This window comes from Brachycentrus maculatus, unplaced genomic scaffold (assembly GCF_059751285.1).
Source record: "Brachycentrus maculatus isolate JH-2025_06_01 unplaced genomic scaffold, ASM5975128v1 h1tg000908l, whole genome shotgun sequence".
Classification (NCBI taxonomy): domain Eukaryota; kingdom Metazoa; phylum Arthropoda; class Insecta; order Trichoptera; family Brachycentridae; genus Brachycentrus; species Brachycentrus maculatus.
In genome coordinates this window covers 90,907-97,889 of record NW_028281633.1, presented here as the reverse complement: position 1 = coordinate 97,889, position 6,983 = coordinate 90,907, and positions in this window count along the sequence as shown.

Below are 6,983 nucleotides of genomic sequence, written 5' to 3'. Positions count from 1 at the left end.
TTTAAACAACACAAGTATAAATGAACAATTCCAATATTTACATACCTTTGCAATGAATCTGTCACAAATTACGTTGACTTATGTTTATAACCAGTTTATTTCAGTCGCTGTGTCAGATTTTCACGACACTAACCCTGCTGCGTTAGACGCCATCATATACGCATTTTCAACCTTGGGTTGTATAATGTAATAAAAACTTTTTATGAAAAAAAAATTAATCTAAAAAAAAGTTATTTTCTAAAATCAGTATTTTTCGACTGAGAACTAAAAAAAAATTACGCGATGAAAAAAATATGTTATAACTTCCTGTTTTGGACCTGAATCTTAATTAAAACTACCAATGACCCCATCTAATAATTACAACACAAAAAATAATACATTGTATTTTGTCCGCCTCCGTAGTGTAATGGTCAGCACGCTCGGCTACCGTCCTGGAGGTCCCGGGTTCGATTCCCAAGGGGGGTAAAAATAAATATAAGTGATTTTTTCACTGTAATATTTATTCAATATTACCATGGACTGGTACCTGAAGCGGAGGGCTGATCACCTTTCCTTCATGTGTAAAACAATCATGATAACACTGCGTTTATAAGACACAGTGCCCTATGCACCATTAGGGTGCGGATAAGGGTTTTATTATTATTCATGATATAAACGGTTCAAAGCGATTGGGATATAATGTTTATTTACGTCGAATTTTATTTGACATTAAAAAAAATGCATATAAATTTATTTTTACTTTTGATTAAGGATTCTGCTTATTCGAACACAGTATGACGATTGAAAAAAATATATTTTAATGAAAAAGTATCAACAGTTTAATGTTATGGCTCACCGAATTATATATAATAACGCTTCATTTGCCATACTGTTAATTTTCTAATCCAATAAACATATCGTAAATTCGATTCATTCAATAAACAGTAGATTTTGAATTCCAATAACTGCAAAATGTAGGACCTTTCAATTTAGATAAAAAAACAGATAAATCAGTTCACATGTTTTAATTTAAATTAAAATAAATAAATGAATTTGATAAAGATGAAGAAAACGGTTTGATTTTTTTTATTGGCACTATGTATAAATAATCATGCTAAAAGGAAAAGATAAATTGGTGTGTTATGTACATAAAAAGATGGTTTGATGTGTATTATATATGTGATGTTTATTTTAAACTATATGTACAGTACCTAATGTATCACTCATAACAATAATGTTAATTTGTGAATATCTATTTGCTATTAAACGAAATAAATTTTATAAAAAAATAGACGTTTTTTTGTTGTTGCAAGTAGTAAAAATTAATAACGATAAACCCAGAAAAAGAAGTGGAACAAATTAAAGGAGAATTTTCTTGTATAATAAACAATGATCATTGGTGAGTATGAAAGAATATTATCAATCACTTATATATTTGATACATGTACTATGGTAAAATGGTCTGGTATTATATTTTTAAATAAAATACAAATGAAATGATAGGGTTCCTTGTAAGGGTAGCCAAAACGTTGGTATGAGGTAATGTTACAAGCTTTAACTGAAAGGTACTAACACTGTTTTAAAAAAAAACAGAAAAAAATATCAAGACAATGCAAATTTTTCATTTTACCAAAAAAAAATTGAGATGCTGCTGAAAAATTAAAACCTTAGTGATCGGGGTCATAGACAAATTGTCAGATAATGTGACAGTTACTTGAGCCTACATTTACACAAAAGAACACAACTTCCGTAAAGTTGTTTGTGTATTTTCCGCCCTAAAAGCTGAAAAAAATATTCCAAGCGACCGAAATTTTCTTGAACACATTAAAGGAACTTCAAAAGCTTTTTGTATCGACGAATTTGTCCATTTTCAGGAGGTACCTACTCGACAAATAATTTACGTTTTAAAAATTCCGTTCACGGAACTCTTAAGAGAAATTGAATAAACATAGCATTATATGCTTTGCTTCATTGGATGTAATAAACTTACTAACATTTTATTTTGTAGAATAAACGTATTTCCAGAGATCGTACGGGCGAAATCAGGAAAGTATCACTTGTACAAACATATGATGCTGTGTGCTCGATATATGATACTTGGTTGACACACTTATTAGCGTATTACTATATTGTATTATAATATACATATATATATATATATATAAATATATATATATATATATATATATATATATATATATATATATATATATATATATATATATATATATATATATATATATATATATATATATATATATATATATATATATATATATATATATATATATATATATATATATATATATATGTAAATATATATATATATATATATATATATATATATATATATATATATATATATATATATATATATATATATATAAATATATATATATATATATATATATATATATATATAAATATATATATATATATATATATATATATATATATATATATATATATATATATATATATATATATATATATATATATATATATATATATATACAGTTTGTTTTATAAAAGTCTAATTCAGGACACCTTTTCAATTTATCATTTATCACTAATTTTTTCACCGATCGTGTCAAAATAATGTTGAAATTACTGGTCTTAATAATAAATCAAAGATGATTGTATCTTTTTCTTATGTATAAAAAAAATGCTTCGTGTCAGATTACAAACCTATAACATATCCATATCGCTCACTCCTTTCAACAACGTCATATGTCAAAAATCGTAAATTTTTAGTTGTGCATGTTTTCGGAACGCCCAGAAAATGTGCTATATCCCAGCAAAAGCGGCATATTTTTAACTTAATATTTACCCGCTACAGGGCAGAAAGTGTTGGTTTTTGCATTTTGAAGAAAATATATTGTTTAATTTTTTTTATTTTAATATTCTAAATATTTTTCAAATGGAGAAAAATCCTTCAGGTTTTACCTAAAAAGATCTGTTGCACAGAAAATTGTTCAATAAGTGGCTTGATAATTATTTTTAATACATTTCATTATATTTTTAAACATTAAAAACGATCTCCTGTAAAAATCAAGTTTTTTGATGTATGATGTTTTTGAAAGGAGTGAGCGAATTGTGTTTGATGTTCGATGCAAATTTTTAAAGTTATTTTAATGAAGAGGGTATTTCAATAATAAAGAGAATATGAAAAAATGCCACTGACGAAGTTTTATTACAAAAATCTGTTAATCTTTCAAATGAAAAAACATTTTTAAAATTCAATTAATAAATTAGTCTTTCATATGTAGAACGGAAATGTAACACAGTGTATATAGTAATCACTTAAATTAGTCCTGTAAATATCAAAAATTATTTTCTTTCTTCTAGTTATCTTTGTTGAGATATCTATATTTTTTGACATCGTTGGAGTTCTTAGAGTTCTTAGATATACCATGCATACATACAAAATAATTGTATGAGACAACTTTTGAGTTTATTAATGTAAGCATGTCTAGTTTCGAGAACAATTTTGTTCTCCAAACAAGTTATGTTTACAAGAACAAACTCGAAAGTGGCCTTGAAAAAAAGTTTTATTTTTAATTGAAATGATCGTGTTAATTATCAACAATAATGCCAAATCAGTCAATCAAATGATTGTTTAAAATAAAATAACACCCATGTATTTTTTTCCACATTAATTCAATTTGACCAACAACCGGGTTTCGTCGCAACTGACATCGTCAAGCTGGTGTAATAGACCAGTTATTTTATTCTATAAAATGCAGTTACAACAAGAAATGTCAGTACAAAACAAAGATTCCTTAAAAAGTTATGTGTTAGATCAATTTTATGTTACATTTTATGGTATCATAATACAAGCATCGAGTCCTGTGGAAACCTCCTCCATTTTACTTTTCTACTCCTTTGCATCAAAGATACAGGAAGCTTAGATTCTTTTATAGAATTTATTTATGCTCATAATTAAATTCCGTGTTTGATGTAAGGCTTGAAAATCGTAGATGCCTTATTATAATTTTCTATGACGGCATTTATTACCAATTAAGTAAGCAAAGCTTATAAAATTGATATCTTTCGATCAAATTAATAGCAACATGAAATCGCCATGGATCTTTGATGATTACTTTAACAACACTAATAAATTTGATGGATAGATTTAATATTTCATTTGGAGAATAAGATCTAAAGGGAGTGTTGTTTTCAATTAATATATTGAATAATGGCAAGAGAAAGGAAGTCTTATAATGGGAATATTTAAATTGCAGAGATTTAGTAGGGTTTCAATATACGAAGATGAATGAATAAATATATTGAAAAGGAAAGAGCAGAAAATTTCTGGGTTTTAATTTATTATTTTTCAAATACAGTTTGAAATATAGTATTATTATGGATTTCATTTTCATCTCCTGAATAATCAATATTATTAAAAAAACAATGTTTTATGTTATTTTATTTTGGTACTTTTTAAAACCAGTTTTGACAGGTACCTTATATCTTAAGGAATGAATACGTGCCATTTCTGAATATGAAAAGTTGCTTGTCAAAACTGGTTGGAAAAAAATACCAATATAAAAGTGGTTCAAAATACAGTTACAGTTTTATTTTATATTATAAGTTGATAAAATGTGCCTCAAAGTATCAGCAAAAAGATTCAAGAAATTACAAAAATATACTACAATATCAATACTGTTCTTACCCGGATTCGTAGAAAAAATGAGGAATAAATTTTATATTTTTATTGGCAAGATAAAACTCAAATCGTGACGTCATCAGATGTGATGTCATATTCAATAAATATAAATATACCTGCGGCGCAAATGATTGGTCAGCACGAACCGTGAGAACAAAAGAGAATGCGTTTAATATCATCGTAAATACAAGCATAAACATGAAGTTATATGAGCATGTGATGAGGCACGAATCTTCAACTAAATTGAGATGTTTTGATAAGGGAGTTTCGCTATTGAAAATGAAAATGATTCCATCGACGTTTTTTGTATTTAGTTTTTTTTTTTAATTAATAATATGTTGCATCAGAGATTCCACTATCATGAGTTTGACTAGAAGAACGACTTTGAAGGAGAAGTAAAATGCATGGTTTGGCCGGTACTTATCGGTAGTACGTTTTGAATTTCGAACGACGCCCGACTGCCCAAATAAAAGATAAAAAACAAAAGTACAAATAGTTGCAATTTGACTCTTCACGCGGGCGCTCTATATATTGAATTGTTGTGAATACCTCGCTGTATTTTATTGAATTGTTGTGAATACCTCGCTGTATTTTGTGACCCCATCACCACCATCAAGAGAGAATCGCCCTGATCCCAGCGCTGGATCAAGACCATCTATAAGAATAAAAGGTTAGTTCTTTATTCATACGTGCTATTTGATATTTATCGAACTCGCCTTCCCTTAGTACTTGAAAGTTCGAGCATAAATCATCGAACTAACTCGGGAGAGTATCACGACTCCAAATCGATCTAAATATTTCTATCTTGTAGAATCGTCGTCTTATTGTTAATAATATAAGACTGGTCCTTCGAATAATTATTTTTTTTGAGTTTCATTTCGCACTGTGGCGAAACCATTTTTGGTCCTATCGAACCGGATTTACATATTTACGATTACTAGCGTACCTATTTACGATTGCGAGCGTTTCGGATTTGGTGTCAATACTAAATTCGATATTTAAATTCCTTGTGAATTTGTTTCCCTTTGATAATATTGCTACTGCAATAAGCATTACGTAAACATGAATGATAAAATACAACTTAAATTGGCGAAAGCAAAAAAAGATTATATTTTGGCGAAAATCGAAGAGCTACATAAACAAGCTCAAAATGTTTATCAAAGTCAAAAAGAAACGCAAATTACACAAGAATTTAGATTTAGAGTACAGGCATCGGAAATTGACAATCTTTTTTCCGAATTTAAAAACTTATGTGATAATGAAAACGTGTTGCAAATGAAGTTAAATCCAGATTTTCAACCGAATTTTGAGAGCTTGACAGTTTTCAAAAGGAAGTTTTATTTTGTTAAAGACACACTTATACGGATGACAAAAATTTCTGAACTCGAGTCGTCAAATACTTCGCAACCAATTCACGGTGTAACAAATTTAGTTTTAAAATCGCAGGATGATCCTAGTTATAATTTAAGTATTCAACCACTAGTATTAAATAAGATAACTGATAACCTTCCAGTTTCCGAGATTAATACCTCATCTCTCAACTATTTAAAAGACTTGTCCTTAGCCGACAGAGACTTCCACATTTCAAGACCAGTAGACATATTACCGGGTGCTGAAGTCTTTACTGAAATTCTGCGAGATAAAAGAATAAGTGGACCGCCAGGAAACCCAGACGCTATAGAGACCGCATTTGGGTTTAAAATTGTAGGTTCGGCCAATTCTTTGATAAGTTACGATAAGGACGATACTCGTCCTCCTATTCATAATTTTTTGACTACTTCTAAGGAATCAATTGAGACACTAGTATCCAGATTTTGGACATTAGAAGAAGCACCTTCGAGTGAAAAACCAAGTTTTTCATCTGAGGAAAAACAGTGTGAAGAATTTTATAAATCAAACATACATCGGGATAGCACTGGGCGCTACGTCACAGCACTACCCTTTAATAGAGATCCATCTTGTTTAGGAGATTCACTTACAACTGCGACACTTCGTTATCAGAAGTTAGAACGCAAAATTAATCAAAATGACACTCTGCGTCGTGACTATGATAAGGTCATGGAAGAATATCTCGAAAATAAATTTATTTCTCCCATACCACTTAGTAATTCTAACGAGCCATTTTATGTCATACCTCATCACGGAGTTCAACGAGCGGACAAACTCACTACAAAACTTAGAGTTGTCCTAAAAGCCAGTCAGGTGACTACGTCGGGTCTTTCTCTGAATGATTGTTTACATCCAGGTCCTAATTTACAAGCAGAATTACCCGACGTTATTCTAAAATTCAGATTATTTCCAATTGCACTCAGCGCGGATATCAAGCAAATGTTTC